Source organism: Tamandua tetradactyla, chromosome 22 (genome assembly GCF_023851605.1).
Source record: "Tamandua tetradactyla isolate mTamTet1 chromosome 22, mTamTet1.pri, whole genome shotgun sequence".
NCBI lineage: Eukaryota > Metazoa > Chordata > Mammalia > Pilosa > Myrmecophagidae > Tamandua > Tamandua tetradactyla.
The window spans coordinates 13,283,504-13,308,197 of NC_135348.1; the positions used below are offsets into that span (position 1 = coordinate 13,283,504).

A 24,694-nucleotide genomic window follows, 5' to 3' on the forward strand; every position below is an offset into this window, starting at 1 on the left:
CTAGCTAACTGCAGATGTAATCAGCAACAAATGAGGTTCACATACCATTGGCTCATGTCCGCAGCAACAGAACTAGGTGCCTTCACCCAGCCAAGTTGACAAGTGAATCTAACTACCACAAGTGGCTTGGAATAGTGTGAAGAAATGAAAAAATTCAGTAAACGCAACTAAACCCAGAAATAAAAGCCTCGATAGTACTGTATCCTCAATATACAGCTCTACTCTTTAATTCCTATATGAGTCAGAATATATTTGAACAAGAAAAAGTCATATTTCCTGATAATGGACATGCAAATATAAAGAGGTAATATGAGACAAAAACAACATAAAGAGGAGAAACAAAGGGATATGGCAGCAAAGAATGTGTATTCTATTGATCTAAGTTAGTTATCTTTTTAAATGAGTGGGTTATAGATATAAATCGTGTAATACAAAGCCCAGGATATCAGTCAGAAACATCATAAAGATCACCTATTCAGAAAAGGAGGCTGCAGTATAGGAAAAGAGAAACAACAAAATAGATATGACACATAAAGGACAAAATGGCTGAAGTAAGTACCTCCTTTAAGTAATAACACTGAATGTTAATGGATAAAACTCCCCAAAGGCATAAAGCGGCAGAAAATATAAGAAAAAGCATGAACCAACAGTAAGTTGTTTATAAGATTCACCTTACACCCAAAGACACAAATAGGCTGAAAGTGAAAGAATAGAAATAGATAGTCCATGGAAATAGTAACCACAAATGATTTGGGGTAGCTAAATTAATATCAGACAAAATAGAGTTTAAATTACAAACTGTTATAAGAGACAAAAAAGTGCATTATATGTTAATAAAAGGGTCACTCCACCAAGAAGAAACAGCAGCCATAAATAATTATGCACCGAACCACGGTCCAAAATACATGAGACAAGTACTGCCAAAACTGAAGGGAGAAATTGACACTTCTACAGTAATAGTTGGAAACTTCAATATACCTTGCTCATCAATAGACAGAACATCTAGACAGAAGAGTAATTAAAAAATAGAGAACTTAACTAATATGATAAATGAACTAGACCTAACAGACACATACAGAACATTGTACCCCAAAAATAGAATAGATGCTTTTCTCAAGTGCACAGAGATCCTTCTCCAGGGACCACATGTTGAATCACAAAACAAGTCTCACTAAATTTTAAAAGGTTGAAATTGTACAAAGTATTTTCTCTGACCATTATGGGAAGAAGCTGGCAATCAATAACAGGCAAAGATCTGGAAAATCCACACATACATCAAAGTTAAACAGCATACCCTTAAACAATCTGTGAGTCAAAGGAAAAATTGCAAGGGAAATCAATAAGTATCTTCTGATGAATGAAAATGATAACACAAAGTATCAAAACTTATGGAATGTAGTGAAGGCAGTTCTAAGGGAAATTTATAACCCTGAATACTTTCATTAAAAGAGAAGAAGCAACTAAATCAGAGACCTAACTGCATACTTGTAGGAACTGGGGAAAGAACAGCAAACTAAACCCAAAGCAAGAAGAAGGAAAGAAATTACAAAGATTAGAGCAGAAATAAATAAAACAGAGAATAAAAAAACAATAGAGAGCATTAAAAAAACTAAATTTGGTTCTTTGAAAAGATCAAGAAAATTGAGTAACCCTTAGCTGGACTGAAAAAGCAAAAAAGAGAGAATACATAAATAAATAAAATCAGAAGTAAGAGGGGGGAAATTATTACTGACCACACACGTAAAAAGGATCATAGCTGGTTCTGGAAAAGAAAGCAGAGGAAGAAAAATCCTGCCGATACAGAAATTTCAATGTAGTGTGTTTTGGGTAACAGACAATAAACACATAAATCATGAAATGCACTGATGTTTGATGATGATAATTTTTATAGAGAAAACAAATGAAGGCAAGAGTGATAGCGATATGAGTGATGCAATTTATATAGGGTGGTCAGAGTAGGTGTCACTGAAAATTGTCCTCTACATAAATAAGTGAGGGGAAAGATGGAGATTGGAATGTAGTTATCTGGTAACCTCCAAGTAAATGCTGGCATCAAAACTTCCAGTCCCTTGGAAGAAACCAGTAAAAGCAGTGAAACACCTTTTCTGAGCAGTCTGCTTCACTAGAATTCTTTTTTCTTCTTTTTAATGTTTTTATTGTAAAATATATAGACAAAAAAGTGATAAATTTCAAAGTACAATTTAACAAGCAGATATAGAGCAAATTTAAAAGCATGGTATGGGATCACAAATCCACAGTTTCAGGTATTTCCTTCTAGATATTCTAAAATACTAGAGATTAACAAGAAATATCAATATAATGATTCAGTAGTCCCAATCATTTGTTAAATCTTATCTTCTCTGCTACAACTCCTCCCTCTCATTTGATCCTTCTCCCAATCTTCAGGGATATTCAGGCAGTGACCATTCTAACTTCTTTTTTCTCATTTTATTTTTTAATTTTTTACTGATTGTATTAGCTAGGGTTCTCTTGAGAAACAGAATCAACAGGGAACACTCGCAAATATAAAATTTATAAAAATGTCTCATATGACCACGGGAATGCAGAGTCCAAAATCCGCAGGACAGGCTGTGAAGCCGAAGATTCCGATGGAGGGTCTGGATGAACTCCACAGGAGAGGCTCGCCAGCCGAAGCAGGAAGAAGGCCTGTCTCTTCTGAATCCTCCTGAAAAGGCTTCCCATGATTAGATTAAGCATCACTCATTGCAGAAGACACTCCCCTTTGGCTGATTACAAATGGAATCAGCTGTGGATGCAGCTGACCTGATCATGATCCAATTCTATGAAATGTGCTCATTGCAACAGACAGGCCAGCACTTGCCCAACCAGACAAACAGGTAACTTGTCTGGCCAAGTTGACACATGAACCTGACCATGACCTTGATATATAGTCCCTTACCATATAATCATCCAAAGGGTACAATCAATGGCTCACAATACTCACTAAGATACTTGATGGCACAGAGGACAATACTCTGTGGCCACAAAGGACTTTGACTACTCTGATTCAAACAGAGATTCTCAACATTTGGATCTGAATGTGAAAAAGTTTTAGAAATATGTTAATTGGTTTATTTTACTTAAATTTATCTTTTAATGTAAGGACAATAGTGATACAATAAAACCTGTATCTAGTTAAGTCCAAAATAGCTCTCTAAATAAGTGTAAAATAAAACATGCAACAGATCAGAAAACTGTTGAATAGCTTGCTTAGCAGTATTTTTATTTCTTAGTGGTCCATGAAATAATGGTAAGTCTTACAATCACTGTGTCTTATTATTAGGAACAACTCATGGTGGAATGTAGCCATGGATATAAATTTCCAAAGTGGTCTTCTCATTAAAATTACATTACAAAAAGTCTAATATCTTTTAATTACATAGACATAGAAAAAAATAAAATCAGGTATATTTTAAAGCTCTTCAAAAAAAGTTACAATATTCCAGTAGCCATGTTTCTTGACAATGATTGAATAATGATATAGCTTTCACAATGTGACTGTGTGATAGTGAAAACCTTGTGTCTGATGCTCCTTTTATCTACCTTGTCAACAGACGAGTAGAACATATGGAATAAAAATAAATACTATGGAGAACAAATGTTAAAATAAATTTAGTTTGAAATGCTAGTGATCAATGAAAGGGAGGGGTAAGGGGTATGGTATGTATAAATTTTTTTTTTCTGTTTTTGTTTTATTTCTTTTTCTGAATAGATGCAAATGTTCCAGGAAATGATCATGATGATGAATATGCAACTATGTGATGATATTTTGAATTACCGATTATATATGTAGAACGGAATGCTCAAAATAGGAATGTTTGCATTTGTTACGTGTTTTTTGGTATTTAAAAAAATAAAAATTAAATTAAAAAAAAAAGGATCATAGCAGGATACTATGAACAACTGTATGCCAACAAATTACACATCCTAAATGAAATGGACAAATTTGTAGAAACACGTGAACAATGTACACTGACTCTATAAGAAATAGAAGACCTCAGCACACCAATTACAAGTAAAGAGATCGAATCAATCAAAAACCTCTGATCTAAAAAAGCCCAGGACCAGATTCTGGGCTTCAAAGGTGAATTCTACTTACCATTCCAATAAGAATTAATGTCAATCCCGCTTAAATTCTTGCAAAAATTTGAACAGAAAGGAAAACTACCTAACTAAAAAAATTATGAAACACAAGAAACAAGAGAATAGACTATAGCTCATAATATCAAAAAAAAAAAAAATAGTCAATTGAAACTATGCCTGTGGAAGCCCAGTCATTGGGACTCTATTACAAATATGATCATAGAACTGAAGGAACTCACATCTGAAGAATTAAAGGAAAGTATTACAACAATGCCAAATAGAGAATATCATTAAGGGGGGAAATTGTGAAATAAATAAGCAACCATATAGAAATTCTGGAGTTGAAAAGTAAAAAACTGAAATGAAAAAATTCACTGCAAGGGTGCAACAGCAGATTTCAATTGGCAGAAGGAATCATTGAATCTGAAGATAGATCAGTTGAGAGTCAATTTGAGAAATAAAAGAAAAAGTAACGAAGAGAAACAGAAAAGAGCCTCGGAGACCTTTAGGGCACTACCAAGCATGCCAATATATGCACAAAGGGATTTCCAGAAGGAGAGGTAAGAGAATAGGGGGTAGAAAGAATATTTGAAGCAATAGTGGCCCAAAACTTCCCAAGTTAGATTTTTAAAACGCACATTAGACCCCCCAGCCCGCACCCCGCGTGCTCCACCTCCGCGACTGCAGCAGTGACCTCGCCCACCTGCCTCTGCAAGCAGGACCAGCCCGGAACTGCCAGTGCAGATATCAGGAAATCGCTTTCTCATTTACCTTTGCATTCAAAGAAAGAAGATCCTTGTGATGTAGTCATGTCAACTCAAAATATGAGGCCTGGATTAGTTAATAGTGAAGCCCCTAATGAAAATGGAACATATGGGGCTGTTTCTCAGTTTCCGTATATGGAATTTGCAAGGAGAAAGAGTGTCACTTGCTCCATTCGTCAAGAAACAGGAAGAATTCCTAGAGGACAAGAAAACCAACTTGTGGCATTGATTCCATAGAGTAATCAGAGATTAAGGCAAAGAATGACAGCTTTCGTGATGGCTTCTGTCTGCTCCTTCCTGGGTTGGTGGTGTTTTTCTTTTTCCTTCATTTTGTGGATGTGAAATACTTTGGGACAAAATCGGCCTAAGTCAATTATGATGCTCAAAAGCATAAAATATATTTAAACATCCCTAACACGCTGAATATAACAAATAACTGTTCTGTTGAAGTTGAAACATCACTACACAAGCTCACGTTTCAAAAATAGTTACTGGAAAGTCAACGCTTAAACAACATTTCCAATATTGGTCTACTTGATATGAAACAAATTGACTATACAGTACCTACTATTTCAGCAGAGGAAATGAGCTATATGTTTAATTTCTGTACATTGTTATCCATCAAAGAGCATAACATAGTACTCACGATGCAAGTTACTATGACAACAACATACTTTGGACACTGAGCAGATATCCCAGGAGAGGTACCAGCATGTTGAGAGTGGAAGAAACACAATTATCAGTTGGGCCAGTCTGAATGTCTAAATGTACTTCAGCCACAACAGCAATAATTGAAAGAGATGCAGCTGGAAAAGAAGAAATACCTATTGATATTTTCAAAACTCTCAGAGATGAGCTACTTCCTAAGAGGAGATCTTAAATTGGAAAACCCTGAAGTTAACACTTCACTTCTAAGGGTACAGCTAAAAATGTGTGGATTTGCAGTTATTCCACTCTTCACTCTGGTGTTATAATGTATTTGTACCAGGATCTTTTACTTGAGTCTAAATTTACAATTGGTTTTCTTCTCTCCCACTCCTCACATGGGGGGAAATTGGGACTTTCTCTTAGGTAATACACAATTATTTAAATTTAAAGCTCCAGTCACTACTGAAATATTATTTAGGTGATGAATGCAATTCAAGAGACTTTATTTCTGAATTTTTATAAAGTTTTCTGTGAGTCTATTATGCACGAAGAGTTTTTTTTTGTTGTTGTTTTATTTTGGGGGGATGGGCAGGCACTGGGAATTGAACCCCAGGTCTCCAACGCAGCAGGAGAGAACTCTGCCACTGAGCCACGGTCGCATCACCCTGCATGGAAGCCTTTTAAAACCTGATTTTCCTGTTTTGTAAATGTCCATTGCTGCATGGTAGTATTTCAACTACTTGGATACCTTAGCTACAAGTTCTTAGCTTTTTATGTGCTGAAATTCTTGTCATTTGTATTTTTGTCAGTCTTATTTCAAGCCAGTACTAGCATAATTCTTATAAGCCAAAATAATCTTTATGAAGTTCAGTACCTAAAATTTTTAAAAGTCCCTAAATAATGTGTCTCATATTAGATAAAGTTTTGTGGCGTTTTGTGTGATCTTCAAATATAGTCATTTAATGTATAATCCTGTAAGTGATCTATGCATGGCTTTTACACAGCTTTAATAAATGTCAAAGTGCTACAGATTCAAAATTAAAGTAAGTTGTTCACAAAAAGAAAGAAAACAGGAAAATGAAATCCAGAAACCTGTAGAATGCAAATATGGTTCCAATGACATATTGAATCTGGCATAATGTAGATTTGAAATATTTTGCTGCTCTTTTTTTTTTTTTGCTTTTTTCAGCCTAAAGAATTGTGAAGATCCTGGTTTATCACAGCTAATAGGTACCCAAGTCATCAGTTTTATGGATTCGTTTAGAATAATAAATTCTTTGGTAGAAATTACATAAGAAATCCTGTCATTAACTGATGAGGACTTCATCAAAATAAACCTTATATTGTGCATATACAATTTTAAGCATTTTGCTCATCGGGTGGATATGAGGCCTCTAGCAGTTAAATTGCTGAAGTTTTCTGCTTTTAGCTTTTATTTCATTTAAAGTTTTTTTCAAGTTTTCATTTTCAATGCATTTTCATCTGGTCTTTTTTGCCTTTTCATGTCTTTTTAAAATACATATCACTATGCTAGAGGCTAAGTATATCACCAATAAAAGTAAGTGCCTGAGGTTAATTTATTTCTGTTTCACTGTGACAGAACTTAGTTGTCCTTTTGCCACCATATGACTGAATTGGGTCTGAAACAGCCTATTTACCAGGCTCCACAAGCCACATTTAATAATTTAGACCTCTCTTTTGCCTTTAAATACACTCATTTCTCTTAGCTTCATATTATTTTCTGCACGTTTTCCTGAGTGAACATTTTAAATGGATGGTATGTGCTGTTCAACTTCTTTCCCTTATTACTTAGTCTTCCCATTATCTGTTGCTAGCTTATCCATCTTTACTATTAAACCTAAATCATCCCTTTAACTTATTATGGACTTTCTAGTCAAATCACAATTTTTATATTTTCTTTTTTCCTGCTGCTATATTTGCGGACTACTCCCATTCCCGCAACTGCTTCTCTGATGTATTGATTTTACTCATAGTTTTCAAATCATTCCCATTTCCATTTTCCCTTAGTCCCTGCCTTTCAACATCTTTTAGTGAGTGTGTTCTGGGGCACACTTTGCCTCAATTTTGTACTCTTGTGACTTCTAACAATCACCTGTATCCTGATCAAGACTCCCAAATCTGTTTCTGCACACGTGGAAATTTATATAATGTAAATTAAACATGGATTTTCTCATGATTTGTAGTTCTTGCAAACTTTTACAGTGCATGCATAGTATCACTTGTAGAGGCAGGAAAAGTAGAGGGAACATTTGCTTTGGTCACTTACTTTTGAATCTTTTTCATCATCTTTTAAATTACAAATCTAGTTTCAGTGGGGTTGATCAGAACAAAAAATAGAATTTAGAACAAGTGAAAAAAACAGTGGTAGAGGAGAAAGATTGCCTGTGACTATTGTCAGAGATGGATTCAGTAGCAGTCAGGATAAGCCTGAACTACAAAAACACATTTATCTGAATAACGTGGTTTAAATTAATTAATTTATAATGTAAAACGGCATTATAGCTGGAGAAAATCAGAAAGAGTGAATTAGGGTTTAATTTTTCTTCTCTTAGGTCTATTACCGGTTTGTGTTCTTAAATAATAGTAGGATAGGCATAGATACCTTTGTTTTGTTTTGTTTTGCATGGGCAGGCACCAGGAATAGAACCCAGGTCTCCAGTGGCAGGTGAGCCTGCTGCCTGCTGAGCCACCATCACCTGCCCTATAGATACTTTTCTTAAATACTGTTCTCAGACCTGATCCAGAAAACATGGTAAAATGCTACAATTTTTTTTTGATACTTCTAAGAATAATGTTTTCTTATATTTCATTCTAATAGATTATTTTTGTTTTCGAATCAAATCCAAAACTATGACAAGCTTTAGTGTAATGACATATATATTGCACTTTGCAGTTTTCAGAGTTCTGTCGTGGGTGCTTACATGACCTCCACATCCTGTGAGTAAGACAAAGGAGGGTGATAAGGTGGTTGTTTTTTTAGAAGAGACAAGAGAAGCGTGGAGAAATTGGGAAACTTTAGTAAACTGCTTAGTAAATAGTTTAATTGGAAACAGACCTAGTTTTTCTATTTCCACATTTGTGCTTTATCATTTAAAATATCTATTGTATAACCCTACTGCCTCACATTAGTATGATTCAAAATTAGAGAAAAATTTAAATAATTCGTAGTTGACAATCAAAACAGTACTGATAGATTAAGATTTTGGTAGCTTTTAAATCAGTGTTGAAATTTTTAAAATGGGGAATAAACTCATACTTTGGAGCATAATCTATAGCTTTTTTTTGTTGTTGTTAAATTTAGTATCCCTTGACCATTCCAATAACATAACTGATATACTATCATCATAAATTACTTATAAAAAATAAAGATTAATGTATTTGAGATTTGAAGTAGGAACAATATGAAAATATTAGTTACCAGATAAATTGCTTGAAATTCACAAGTGTCTGTCTTTACTCCAATATGTAGCATCTAAATGACTGTAATTTTAATTGTGTGCAATTTTTCTAAGCCTTTTTTATTTGTTTGGGCCAATAAAGTAATTATTTCTCTAAAAATTTATGAGAAGAAAATATAGCTGTTTAGATCTTCTGAATGTAGTTCGGAAATGACACAATGCGGTGCGAAAATAGATAGGAAGTGACTGCCAAAAACACAGTGAAAATAACACATTAGGAGACTTGAAACTTAAGGCTAATTAATCTTGTGGTTCTTAGTCTCATGATTATTATCATATAATTCTGTAATATTTCACAGTCAGGTATGCCCCCAATACTCCCCCACCTTTTTGTTATTGTCGTGTTTTTTGGTTTGTTTAAAGTTCTTCGAATAAAAGTTCTTTATATAAAGGCGATATCTTATTTAGGAAAGTACTTGCAGTTAAGCACTTGACCCCAAGTAAATCAATAATTATTGGGGACTTAATGTGTTTCATATATTGGGCTGACCTTTCATGAATACTATCCTATTCCTCAAAACAGTCCTTTAAGGTAGCTGTGGTTATTTTCTCTCATTTTATAGCTAAGAAAATTGAGTTTTAAAGAATGTAGGAAATTTGCATCCACCAGAAAGTGACAGATTCAGAATTCAAGCCAGGTTTTTTCAACTCCGTATCATTTTTGACTCACTGCTTTTATCAATTAGCATATCCTCTTTCCAGCCTTTGAATATGTTTTATTTGTAAAAACTTATTTGTTGCTGTAAGACTTTGAGATTTTTTTATGGTATTTTCAAAAATACTATTAGGATATTTCATTATTTTACAGATCTTTAGTAAAATGAAAATGTTTCCCATTTGGTTTTTAAGATATCCATATTTATCTGTCAGACAGGAATTTTGTTTCTTTTTAAAGGATCCAGAATTTTTAATTTTCAAATACAGATCAGTCTTCTTTGATAAGCAGTATGAATTGAATTTCAAGTAATCAGGTTATAAGCAGTGTAGTATTTACTATAATGTAATAACACCTCATATTTGGAAGCAGCAACTATTTGGCTCAGATACACCTGAGCATGAATCATTTTGTTTCTTTCTCTTTCATAAAATCAGATTTTAAATAAAATGTTTACCTTGAACTCTTCTACTTTAAAGGATAATATTGCATTTTTGAGAGAATGGGTTAAAAAGATGAAGAAGCATTTTCCTTTAAAAGTGTGTTTTAATTTTTGCATTAAAGCAATATATTTGAGATGTGCTTGGATAAAAAAATTAACTTCTATATCACAGATTATTTATTTCAAAGTAAAAATTTTCACTTAGCTAATATTTCTGATTGGAACTAATATGTGCATATTTTGTGCAAAGTAAGAACATAAATTTCAAGTGGAGTTTTGATGTTTATCCTTAATTTAGATAGACGCAAGTGATACATTTATGAAGGTACTATAGGGATAAAAATAGTGCTTTTCATTTTTTTAAATGACTAATGTGGTTATCTTTGTAGTTATTTTTACAAACATTTGGCACCATCTCTAAATTGAAGAATATAATATGGTCTTTGACCCTACAAATGTTCCATAAATTAATTTAACAACTATATGGCAAGATTTTCATAGCTAAGCCTAACTTTTCTAGAAAGAAATTGCTACCTTCCATTTAATTACATTAATTGAAATGTGTTTAAAAGAAATGTTTTCAGCATATTTTGATTACCAACATTAGTATCGAGCCAATGACCAAGAGGTAATATTACTACCATGTAGACTATTAACAGTTCAGATTGTCCCACTTCCCCCAAAATTTTAGAAACTAGAAGTCTGGGAGGCACTGTATTAGATGTAGTTGGGTGATTCTACATGCTATAACTACTCTTCATTTCTTGATTATTTTGTAAGGTTGAACAAATGCCAAGTTATAAAAGATATGTTTTTCCTAGATGCAGATTTCATTATTTAACAGCTTGTTTTAAGCATGACATATCAGCAAGCTATGCCTTATGTGTTTTGTCATATATTTCTTTTTAAACCTAAATTTTAAATATTTTGGAAAATGATTTGGAATGCTTGTTGACTTGACCTGTTTGGCCAGATATTTGAATGATGGTATTACTAGTAGATTCTAGCCCTTGATTCTAGTTGTGGAATAAAGAATAATCTAGACTGTGAAAATATGTTTGGACACTTAGTCTCTGTTTATTATTATGTAGTTGCCTCCACCATAACACATTATTAAAGATACAAGTTGAGCAGTTCTGTAATTTTAACTATTGTTGTTGTTTTATAATAGTAATTAATGAATAGAACTTCCCCTCAATGCTAACTATATTTTTCATTCATTTGAACTGTGCTTTTGTAATTGTGTATGACAAAATAAAATTTGTAATAATTTTAGCATGCAAAATAAAGTTTGTGTCCATCAAATTACATACACACACAACTTTTGTCTAGGGTATGGACAGATGAATAAAAAATACAGATGAAAAATAAATAACAGGGGAACAAAGGTTAAAATAAATTGAGTCGATTGAAATACTAGTTGTCAATGAGTGGGGAGGTAAGGAGTATGGTATGTATGAGTTTTTCTTTTTTATTTCTTTTGCTGGAGAGTTGCAAATGTTCAAAAAAATGATCAGGGTAATGAATACAAAGCTATGTAATGATATTGTGAGTCACTGATTGTACACCATGTATAGAGTATTTGTATGTCAAATATGTTTGTATGTTTGTTAAGGAGCAACAATAAAAATATTTAAAAAAAACATTTATCTGAACATTTAATATACTCAAGAAATTCTAACTAGGATAAACTCAAAGAAAGTCACACCTAGTCATATCATAGTCAAACTGTCAAAAGACAGAGTCTTAAAATTAGCCTGAGACAAGTCACTCATCTCTTACCAGAGATGCTAACTAAAATTAACAGCAAAGTTCTCATCAGAAACTATGAAGGCCAAAATACAGTGGAAAACATATTCAGAGCTCTGATAGAAAAAGACCGCCAATCAAGAATTCTTTAACCGTCTTTCAAGAATGAAGAAGAAATGCTCAAACAAACAAAACCTGAGAATGCATTGCTTACAGACCCGAGCTACAAGAAATACTACAGGGAATTCTTCAGGTTGAAACGAAAGGTCACTAGACAGTAACACAAATCCACACAAAGCAATAAAACCACCACTAAAGATATCTAGATAGGTAAATATGGAAGACAGTATAAATGTATTACTGTAAGTAACTCCTTTTTTCTCCCATGTGACTTAAAAGAAAAGCTCATAACGCAATAATGATAAAACTGCTGATAGGCTTATAATGTATAAAGATACAATGTATATGATGGCAATAACAAATGAGATATACTGGAGTAAAATTTTGAATTAAAATTAAATTGATATTAATCCAAATTAGATGCATGAAATTAAGATGTTAAATGTAACCCAGAGAGCAACCACTGAGAGAATAACTAAAAAATATATAGTAACCAAAACAGTAAGTGTGAAAAAGATATATTATGAAATATCTACTTAACACTAAAGAAGGCAATTATGAAGGAATAGTGGACATATAACATATGGAAAACAAATAGCAAAATGGAAAACATAAATCCTATATTATCATTACTTACATCAAAAGTAAATGGAGGGGGCCATGGTGGCTCAGCAGGTAAGAGTGCTTGCCTGCCATGCCCAAGGACCCGGGTTCGATTCCCAGTGCCTGCCTATGTAAAAAAGAAAAAAAAAAAAGAAAAAAGTAAATGAAGGGCAGGCCATGGTGGCTCAACAGGCAAGAACGTTTGCCTGCCATGCCAGAGGACCCGGGTTCGATTCCCGGTGCCTGCCCATGTTAAAAAAAAAAAAAAAAAAAGTAAATGGAATGGGGTGGGCCATAGTGGCTCAGCAAGCAGAGTTCTTGCCTCCCATGCCAGAGATCCAGATTCATTTCCTGGTGCCTGCCCATGCAAAAAAAAAAAAAAGAAAGAAAGAAAAAAGTAAATGGACTGGCATGCTGGAGACCTGGGTTCTATTCCCAGTCCATACACTTCCCAAACAAACAAGCAAACAAAAAATGCAAAACCAAACAAAAAGAATTCAACAAATGGTGCTGCAATAAGGGGATGTTCACATGGAAAAAAAATGAAATGTGGCCCCTGCCACACAGCATACAAAAAAAAAGCAAATGGACTGGGAGTGCAAGTGTAGTTCAGTGGTAGAATTCTAGCTTGCCATGTGAGAGACCTCGGCTCAATTCTCAGCTCATGCACTTCCCCCACCCAAAAAACAAAAAAAATCAATAAATGGTGCTGCAATAACAGGATACTCATATGGAAAAGGAGTGAAATGTGACCCACCATACAACATACAAAAAAATAAAGAAATAAATGGACTAACTAATCAAAAGACACAAATTAGCAGAATGAATTTTAAAAATAATTCAACTCTATCTGTGTAAAAGAGACATACTTCATTCTCAAAGACACAGATAAATTGAATGTGAAATATCTGGGAAAGTTATACCATGGAAACATGGGAGCTGGAGTGACTAAACTAAAATCAAACAAAATAGACTTTAAGACAAAAATTGTCTCCACAGACAAGGACATTTTAGAATTATAAAAATGGTCCATCCATCAGTAAGATAGAACAATTATAAATACATATTCCTAATAACAAAGCCCTAAACTATATTAAACATCAACTGAAAGAATTGAAGGGGAACACAGATTTTTCAGCAAAAAAAGTTGAAGACTTCAATACACCACTTTCAATAATGGATTGAACAGATAGGAAGAAAAGAAAGATAAACAATACTATTAGCCACCTGAAATTAATGTTCTGTAGAGTATTTCACCCAACAACCACAGAATACGTATTTTTCTCAAGTAGACATGAAACATTCTCCAGGATAGGTCATACATGCCATGTAACAGGAGTCAGCAAATTTAAAATAACTGAAATTATATAAAAAATGTTCTCTAACCACAATGACATGTGAAATCAATAAAAGAAGTAAATTGTGGAAATTCATACAAATATGTAGAAATTAAACAACACATTGCTAAACAATCAATGTGTTAAAGAGTAAATCACAAGGGAAATTAGAAATCATTTGAGATTAATGAAAACAGAAACACAATATACAAAAACTTATGAGATGTACCTAAACAATGCTCAGAGGAAAATTTATAGTAGCAAATACAACAATATTAAAAAGAAGACAGTTCTGAAATTAACAATTGAAAATTCAACCTAAAGAAACTATTAAAGAAAAAAAAAGGGACAAACTAAGCCCAAAGCAGCAAAAGAAAGGAAATAAAAAAGATTTGGGTGGAAAGAAATGAAATAGAGAATAGAAAAACAATAAAGAAAATCAACAAAACCAAAACTTGGCTCTTTGAAAAAATCAAAAATTGACAAATAAAAGAGAGAGAGAAAGAGAGAAGACCCAAATTATTAAAATCAGGAATGAAAAAGAGATATTACTGCCAACTTTTCAGAAACAGAAAGGATTATAATGCTATGAAAAACTGTGTGTCAACAAATGTAGACGTAATAGACAAATGTTTTAAAGATACAAACTACTGACACTGACTCAAAAACAAATAGAAAATCTGAATATGTCTACACCACACAGAAAAAAAAACAGAAACCCAGGTAGCTTCACTGGTAAATTAAAAGGTTTAAAGAATAATTCAAAGTTTTAAAAATATTTAAACTTATTTCAAGAATAATTCAAAGGTTTAAAAAATAATTCACAAATGTATTCAAAATAATAGAAAATGATGGAATGTTTGCCAATTTATTCTATGAGGCCAGTATTGCACTGATACCAAAACCAGTCAAGAATATCACAAGAAAAGAAGACTTAAACCCATTCTCCCTTATAAATATTGATACAAAATTTCCTCCAAGAAAGTATTAGCAAACCAAATCCATGGAGAAAAGATTTCACACCATCTTATTCCTGGAATAAGTGGGATTTATTCCAGGAATGCTAGATTGGTTTAACATATGAAAAGTAGTCAACGGAATCTACCATATTAATAGAATAAAGGACAAAAGCCATATATGATCATCTCAACGGACGCAGAAATAGCACTTGAAAAGACTCAGGAAAAAAGTCTTTCAAATTTCAGGAAAAGCACTTGAAAAAGTACAGAAAAAAAAAGCAGAAGACAAAACTTGGCTCTTTGAAAAAATCCCACACTAAACCACTCTTATTCAACACGGTATTAAAAGTCATATCCAGCACAATACGAAAGAAAAGAAGGAAAGGAAGAGGAAGGAAAGGCATACATATTGAAAAGAAATACAACTCCCTCTATACACAGATGATATAATCTTTTATACATAATAATATAAGAGCAAACAACCAAAAAATGAAATTAAGAGAATTTCACTTACAATAGCTTCAAAAAGGATAAAATATTTAGGAATAGATTTAACAAATAAAGTGTAAGACATTCATTGAAAATCATTGGTAGAATTTTTTTTTAATTTTAATTTTTAAGAAACCAAAGTGGAAAAGCACCATATGTTCATGGATTGGAAAACTTAATATTGTTAATATGGTAATATTCTTCAAATTGATTTACAGATCCAAGCTGCCTTTTGTATAAATGACAAACATTATAAAATTCTTATGGAAATGCAAGGGTCCGAGAATGCTAAAACAATCCTAGAAAAGAGGACAAAGTTGGAGAGCTTGTACTTCAAAAGTTACCCCAAATCTGCAATAACCAATACACTATGCTACTGGCATAAGGAAGATGTATAGATCAGTAGACTAGCATTAATAGTTCAAAAATAAATGTTTACATTTAGGGTCAATTGAGTTTCCACAAGATTGCCAAGGCCTTTCAAAGAAAAAAGGACAGTCTTTTGAACAGATATGCTGGGACAACTGGACAGATACATGCAAAAGAATGAAATTGGATCCCTTACTTCATACCGTGTAGAAAAATTAATTAAACTGGATCAAAGATCTAAATGTAATAAATAAAAATTAGAAAACTATTAAAAGAAACATAGGAGTAAATTTTTGTGACCTTTGATTAGGCAATGGTTTCTTAGATATGATACCAAAAGCACAAACAACAACAACAACAAAAGGCAGATGAATTGGAATTTATCAATTAAAACTTATGCATTCAAAAGAAACTATCAAGAAAATGAAAAGACAATCTGCAGAACTGGACAAAATATTTACAAATCATTTATCTGATAAGGGATTGGTATTCAGAGTATATAAAAAATTCTGAAAACTCAACAATGAAAAGACTAATAACCTAATTTAGAAATGGGCAAAGGATCTGAATAGACATTTTTCCAAAGATATATACAGGCCCAATAAGCACATGAAAATATGTACAACATCATCAGTCATTAGGGAAATGCATATCAAAACCATGAGATACCATCTTTTACTACTAGGATAGCTATAATCAAAAAGCCAGACAAGAAAAAGTGCCAGTGAGGAGATAGAGAATTTGAAACCCTTATACAATGCAGGCAGGATTATAAAATTGTGCAGACATTCTGGAAAACAGTTTGGCATTTCTTCAAATGTAAAACATAGAGTTATCATTTGACCCTGTGTTTCCATTCCTAGAAATAATCCAAGAGAACTGAAAACATACATCCACATAAAAACTTGTAGATGAATGTTCATAGCAGCATTATTCATTATAGCCAAAAAGTGGAAACAACCCAAATGTCCATTAACAGATGAATGGATAAATTAAATGTGGTATATTCATATAATTAAATATTATTTGGCCATAAAAAGTAATAAAGCAATGATTTATGCTACAGAACCTTGAAAACATTACTAAGTGAAAGAATCCAGACACAAAAGGTCATATATTATGATTTCATATTTATGAAATGTTCATAATAGGCAAATCCATAGGGACAGAAAGTAGATTAGTGTTTGCCAAGGTCTGAGGGGAAATGGGAATGGGGAGTGACTGCTAATGGGTATAGTGTTTCTTTGGGGGATGATGAAAACGTTCTAAAATTAGATCATGGTGATTGCACAATGCTGAATGCTGTGAATACACTGAAAACCACTGATGGATTTTATCATGTGTAAAATACATTTCACTAATTTTTTTTAATAAGATGTACCAAGGCTAAAGATTACACCTTAAGTGTGTGATAACAACTGAGACTTGAAGCCAAGTTTGTTTGCCTCTAAATCCCATTGTCTTAACCACCAAATATACTTCCTTCTGTTTTCAGGCTTTCTGGGCAACGTTATTTACTCTGTAGATTTCACCACTTCTACTCACCAAACCTACATATCTATCTCTAACTTTTCTCCTGAGCTGCTGTTTGTCTTCCAACCATGAACAACTCTTCCTGTGTGGCCTCAAAATCAATATGCAGTAAATTAAATTTATTCAACTTCCACAACCTTATCTTCCTCCTGTGAATAGCTCCTTTTAGACACTATTCAGTACTGGCCACTTACAGAGGAAAGAGGTTTAGCGTACCACAAGTCCGGTAAAAGATCAAGTGTTCTCATAATTGGGTTGCCAGCTCTGACCATTTTCTTTGGTGGTTCTTGACTCGGATGACACAGTATCAAGAGATTTTTCATTCTCATTCCACTATTAACAATGCTTAATTACATATTTACAATTATGGGTCCAAGAACAAAAAAGAGGAAAAACATGGAGATCTTTTCTTCGGGAACTTCCCAAGAGCCAATAGTAGAGGCATGACTTCACTCAAGTCTTGACATGGACTCAGATGATACAGTGTTCTTTTCACAAAATTAAAAAAGGGGGAACTTCCTTCCAGTTGTCACTTAATGTCATCCTCTCAAACTATGGCCACATTGAAGAATACCCACAAGATCTTCAGGAAACTCTTAAACTACTAAAGACTATTCATGAAATTACCCACTAACCATCTTATCCTGGATGATTTCTAAAATTTCCCCTTTTGGGGGAACCCAGCATGATGTGTTTGCTACATTAAAGTTGCTGTGATAGTTAGGTTCAGGTGTCACCTTGGCCAGGTGGTGATGCCCCATTGTTCTGTGGCTGTGGACTTAAATCATCAACATGTGAAATTTGCCTGTGGCTGATTGCATTTGCAGTTGACTAAAGGGAGTGCCTTTTGCAATGTGTGACATTTACTTTAATTAGCTGGAGGCTTAAAAGAGAGAGGTCAGAAAAAAGCTCAGCAGCTCAGCATACCTCATTTTAGCACTTGCAGCTCAGCATACCTCATTTTAGCACTTGCTGTTCAGACCCTTGATGTTTGGAGATGCAGAAAGGAATCACCCTGGGGAAAGTCATTTGGACCCAGAAGCCAGGAGGGAAGACCAGCAGCTGTCCACCGTGTGCCTTCCCAAGTGACAGAGAAAGCAAAAGGAAAGCCGGATGCCTTTCTTTTGAAGAACTGTAAGTTTGTAGCTAAATAAATCCCCTTATTAAAAGCCAATCCATCTCTGGTGTATTGCATTTTGGCAGCTTTAGCAAACTAAAACATCTACATACTTAACTTTATACCTAGATATTAAATTTAAAGTATAGCTGTAATTAAGAGGGGCGTACAGGTGGTTCAGTGGTAGAAGGTTCACTGCCATACAGAAGACCCCGGTACAATTGCCAGCCCAGGCACCTCCCTCCAAAGGAAAAAAAATAGAATTATTGTAATTAGACAAGATACCCAACACAGAATTTTTATTTCTAGCCATTTAGCAATTTGGGATCATTGAAATCCTTTTCGAAGAAAAGTTGAAACCAACAACAAACAACCACGAGCATGGACATTCCATTTATCTGACATTCTAAAATAATGTGTGCATTTTATTTCCATGTGTGCACTATTTAAGCTATTATATGATGTGCTAGGGTTATCGCATTTATAGAATGAAGTAGAAAAGAAAAACCTATCTCCTTGTGTCACTATTTTTTTTAGCAGTTATGTGACTAAACACCAAAAAAAATGTCCTTTCCACAGAAGGATACGATAATAAACAGAATGCAATCAACCCAGGCCCTACACTTCGCACTGCTTACCTTCTCCCAGCCACATCTTAGCATCTCTAAATGAAGGTGAAATACATGGCCCTGTTCTGATTTAAAAGATTGTTAATGCCACGATATTTTAAAAAGTAGTATATACTCATTCTGAACTGTGTGCAATTATGGTAAAGACACATTTTGGCCTCTTTTCATAAGTCAATCTTGATAAGCAGAGTTCTCAATGGTTTTGTACTGGGCAGATAGCACAGAACTCTGGTCACAGAGACAGTAGCCTTTCTCCTTCCTAGAGGAATTTCTCAAGGTGAATAGGAAAGTTCTTTGGGCTAAGGGTAATCACTTGTCCAGACTCTCATCATAAGTGAGGAAGGGCCTGAAGCAGAAGCACAATTACCTGGAAATGTGATGTCACTGCCAATTTCATTTGGCTCCATACCAGGCATTATGCTAGCCACTGAAGTGGAATGAGAGATTATAATATAGGAGGGCTCTGCTCTCCAGGGTTTTGCAATCGGCAGCTGACAGAGCCTCAAATACAAAGCAATCTGAAAGAGGTAAATGCAAAAAGCTTTGGAAATAAAGGATTCAGGCTAATGTCTTTGCACTGTGCATCTTGGAAAACATAATGAGGAGACAGAGAGTTGGTCAAGCCCTTGGCTGAGGGATGGGACTTCAACAGATAAAAATGAGAAAAGTAAAGGGCTTTGCAAGCAGGTGGGAGGGGCCAGAATCTTTATTTGTCCTGATTTGTAAAATGAGAATGATAACAGTGCAGCTACTTCATAGTGTTGTCTGGAGGTTTAAATATATGTGACATCTAGTAAGCACTATAAAAGCTTTTAGTTATTATCATGAATAAGGAGGATAGTAAGAGGTAAGGTCAGAAGTCCAGACAGGAAAGCTTTGTACTCCAGGAAAAAACAATGGTGTCTGCATCACTGAATGCTGGTGAGGAACTGCAGGCTGAAAAGCACACCTGCTGGGCAGGATAGGAAAGGCAGAATCAAGGAATGTTATAGGAAAGTCTGACAACATGCTGGATCTCACCCGCAAGGAAACTTGATACTTGTTACTCCTGGGACTGCCTTTTCTGGGAAAATCTGATTGGGGTTGATCTTATCTAGGGAGAACATCCTCAAAAAAAAGTTTCATAGACAGGGAAAGAACCAGAAAAACAATAGCTGAAAAGTTCTGATCAGTTATACAGAAGCTATGCTAAACATCTAGAGTAAGTCGAACTAAATGCCAAAGAACAGATAGAAAACAAAGCCAACCACTCTGGGCAAAAGAGTGAAAGTGACCACCAGAATAAACTAATTAAGGAAACCAGATGCCTACACACAAGCAAAAAATAATGAGTCATACTAGGGAAAAATAAAGATATGGCCCAATCAAAGGAACAAACTAACATTCTAGATGAGATACAGGAGTTGAAACAACTAATTAAGTTCAAGCAGACATGCAAAATCAAATAAACAAGTTGAGGGAAGATATGGCAAAAGATATGAAGGATATAAAGAAGACATTGAACAAACCTAAAGAACTTGAAAGTATGAAAAAATAAATGGAAGCACTCATGGGAATGAAAGGCACAATAGAAGAGAAGAAAAACACAATAGAGACCTATAATAGCAGATTTGAAGAGGCAGAAGAAAGGATTAATAAACTAGAGGACAGGACATTTGAAACTCTAAACCTATAGAACGTATAGGGGAAAAGAATGGAAAAATATGAGCAGGGTCTCAGGTAACTGAATGCACATGAATATACATGTCATGGGTGTCCCAGAAGGAGAAGAGAAGGAAAAGGGGGCAGAAAGAATAATGGAGGATTGATTATGCTGATGAAAGCATAACTCTGTGATTATACTGAGAGCCACTGCTTGTACAGTTTGAATAGATTGTCTCATGTGTGACTAAAACTGCTAAAAAAAAAAAAAAAAGAAGAAGAAGAAGAAGAATGGAGGAAATAATTACTGAAAAACTCCCATCTCTTATAAAAGACATAAAAATTACAGATCCAAGAAGTGCAGCACACCCCAAACATAATAGATCTGAATATACCTACTACAGGACACTTACTAATCAGATTGTCAAATACCAAAGACAAAGAGAGAATTCTGAAAGAAGCAAGAGGAAAGCAATCCATCATATACACAAGGGAAACTTGATAAGACTATGTGTGGATTTCTCAGCTGAAACCATGAGGGCAAGAAGACAATGGTATGATATATTTAAGATACTGAAAGAGAAAAGCTGCCAACCAAGGATTCCATATCTGACAAAACTGACCTTCAAAAATGAGGGAGAGTTTAAAATATTTTCAGAAAAACAGACACTGACAGAGTTTATGAATAAGAGACTTGCTCTACACGAAATGCTAAAGGAAAACTACAGGCAGACAAGAAAAGACAGGAGAGAGAGGGGTTTGGAGACGAGTATAGAAATGAAGACTATCAGGAAGATAAAAAGAGAGAGAAAAAAGTAAGATAGAACTTTTTTTAGAAGAAAGTACTGCCTTTACAATAATAACATTAAATGTTAATGGATTAAACTCCCCAATCAAAAGACATAGACTGGCTGAATGGATTAAAAAACAGGACCCACAAGTCTACTTAAAATTTAGGCCTAAGAGTCACCCCCAAGAGAGCCTCTTTTGTTGCTCATATGTGGCCTCTCTCTCCAGCCAACACAACAAGCAATCTCACCACCCTCCCCCTGTCTACGTGGGACATGACTCCCATGGGTGTGGACTTTCCTGGCAATGTGGGACAGAAATCCTAGAATGAGCTGAGACTCAGCATCAAGGGATTGAGAAAAACCCTAGAATGAGCTGAGACTTAGCATCAAAGGATTGAGAAAACATTCTCGACAAAAAGGGGAAAGAGTGAAATGAGACAAAATGGCAATGGCTGAGAGATTCCAAACAGAGTTGAGAGGTTATCCTGGAGGTTATTCTTATGCATCAAGTAGATATCATCTTATTGTTCAAGATGTAACGGAGAGGCTGGAGGGAACTGCCTGAAAATGTAGAGCTGTGTTCCAGTAGCCATGTTTCTTGAGGATGATTGAATAATGATACAGCTATCACAATGTGACAGTGTGATTGTGAAAACCTTGTGTCTGATGCTCCTTTTATCTACCTTGTTAACAAAGGAGTAGAACATATGGAATAAAAATAAATAATAGGGGGAACAAATGCTAAAATAAATTTAGTTTGAAATGCTAGTGATCAATAAAAGCAAGGGGTAAAGGGTATGGTTGGTATAATCTTTTTTTTTCTTTTCTGTTTTTGTTATATATTTTTTTCTTTTGTTTTTTTATTTCTTTTTCTGAATTGATGCAAATGTTCTAAGAAATGATGAATATGCAACTAAGTGATGATATTGTGAATTACTGATTATATATGTTGGTATTTTATTTGGTTTGTTAAATTTTTTTAATTAATAAATAAATTAAAAAAAAAAAAACAGGACCCATCTATATGCTGTCTACAAGAGACTCACTTTAGACCCAAGGACAAAAATAAGTTGAAAGTGAAAGGATGAAAAAGATATTCTATACAAGCAACAACCAGAAAAAAGTAGGGTAGTTATATACTAATATCAGACAAATAAGACTTCAAATGTAAAATAATTAAAAGAGACATAGAAAGACACTATCTATTAAAAAGGGGACAATTTATCAAGAAGCCATAACAATCATAAATATTTAAATACTGAGCCAGAGTACACCAAAATGCATGAGGCACACACTGACAACATGAAGGGGGAAATAGACACCTCTATGATAATAGTTGGAGACATCAATACACCTCTCTTATCAATGGATGGAACATCTAAACAAAGAATCAATAAGGAAACTGAGATGACAGATAGTACAATAAATAAACTAGACTTAACAGAAATTTATAGAACAGTATACTCCACAACAGCAGAGTATACATTTTTCTCAAGTGTTCATGGATCTTTCTCCAGGATAGATCAGATTTTGGTCACAAAGCAAGCCTCAATACGTATAAGAGAATAGAAATTAGACAAAAAAACTTTATCAGCTCACAATGGAATGAAGTTGGAAATCAATAACAGGTGGAAGGCTGGAAAATTCACAAATATATGGAGGCTAAACAACACACTCTTAAACAACCAGTAGGTCAAGGAAGAAATTACAAGAGAAAGCAGTAAATACCTTGAAGAAAATGAAAATGAAAGCAAAACTTATCAAAACTTAAGGGATGCAACAAAGGTAGTATTGAGAGGAGAAATTTATTACCCTAAATGCTTATATTTTAAAAAAAACAGAGAAAAAATTGAGGAATTCACTATTCACCTAGAGGAATTAGAGCGAGAACAGCAAACCCCAAAGCAAACAGAAGGAAAGAAATAAGAAAGATTAGAGCAGAGAGAAATGAAATTAAGAACATGAAAACTATAGAGAAATTGTTTTCTCAATAGAGAAAACAAAACCAAAAGTTGGTTCTTTGAGAATATCAGTAAATTGATGGACCTTTAGTTAGGTTGACAGAAAAAAAGAGAGAAAAGATGCAGATAAATAAAGTCAGAAGTGGGAGAAGGGACATAACTACTGAACCCAGAGAAATAAAGTAGAAAATGAGGGGATACTATGAGCAAGTATATGTTAAAAATCTAGACAACATAAATGAAATGGACAACTTCCTAAAAAAGCAAGAACAACCAACACTGACTCAAAAAGAAATGGATGACCTACACAAACCAATCAGAAATAAAGAGATTGAACCAGTCATCAAAAAGTTCCCCCAAAAGAACAAAGGAATGTCAATATTGCAGGGTGTTGAAAATAGATGGTCATTCATATCTTAAAACTTTAACTTCTGCATGAGACTAAAGCAAAAAATGTTTATTTGGTACAAAATTTTTATTGTAACTAGCACATTTCTTAATATAACATATATGGACAGGTTAATTGAACACCATAAGTACACGGAACCTTGAATAGGGCATGAGATTTTGTAGGTTTGTCCAGTGTGATGCCCCGATAAATCCCAGAGTGATTTGAAACAGTGAATAAAGAAGTATTTGCAAAGTCCCCTTGGGGGAATGGTGAAAAAGGGGGGAAATTCAACTTCCCCATTTGGAGAATTCCTGATATCCTCACAAGCAGTAGGGACAATCAAATCAATAGGCCCAGCTCTCAATCTTGGAGTCTGTTTCCACGAAACTCATCTCTGTGTTTCCATCAACTCATCTCATAGGCCTACAGAGTCACCCCCAGAGAACTTCTTTTGTTGTTCAGATGTGGCCTATCTCTTTCAGCCAACATGGCAAGCAAGTTCACCACCCTCCCCGTCTCTACGTGGGACATGACTCCCAGGAGTGCAAACCTCTCTTGCAACATCGAACAGAAATCCTAGAATGAGCTGGGATTCACCATCAAGGGATTGAGAAAGCTTTCTCAACCAAAAGGGGGAAGAGAGAAATAAGACAAAATGAAGTGTCAGTGGCTGAGAGATTTCAAACAGAGCCAAGAGGTTATCCTGGAGGTTATTCTTATGCATTATATAGATATCCCCTTTTTAGTTCAAGGTGTATTTGAGAGGTTAGAAGGAACTGCCTGAAACTGTAGAGCTGTGCTCCAGTAGCCATGTTTCTTGAAGATGACTATATAATGAAATAGCTTTCACAATATGACTGTGTGACTGTGAAAACTTATGTCTGATGCTCCTTTTATCTATGGTATAGACAGA

The 24,694-nt window shown here is 34.3% G+C and overlaps 1 long non-coding RNA gene and 1 pseudogene across 1 annotated transcript in view; one reads left to right on the forward strand and one right to left on the reverse strand.

Annotated features, from left to right (window-relative positions):
• The window catches only part of LOC143666223 (uncharacterized), an 88,914-nt gene that overhangs the window by 50,453 nt on the left and 13,767 nt on the right, over positions 1 to 24,694 (reverse strand). The window lies entirely within an intron of this gene.
• Positions 4,627 to 5,659, forward strand: LOC143665923 (transmembrane protein 106B pseudogene; annotated as a pseudogene).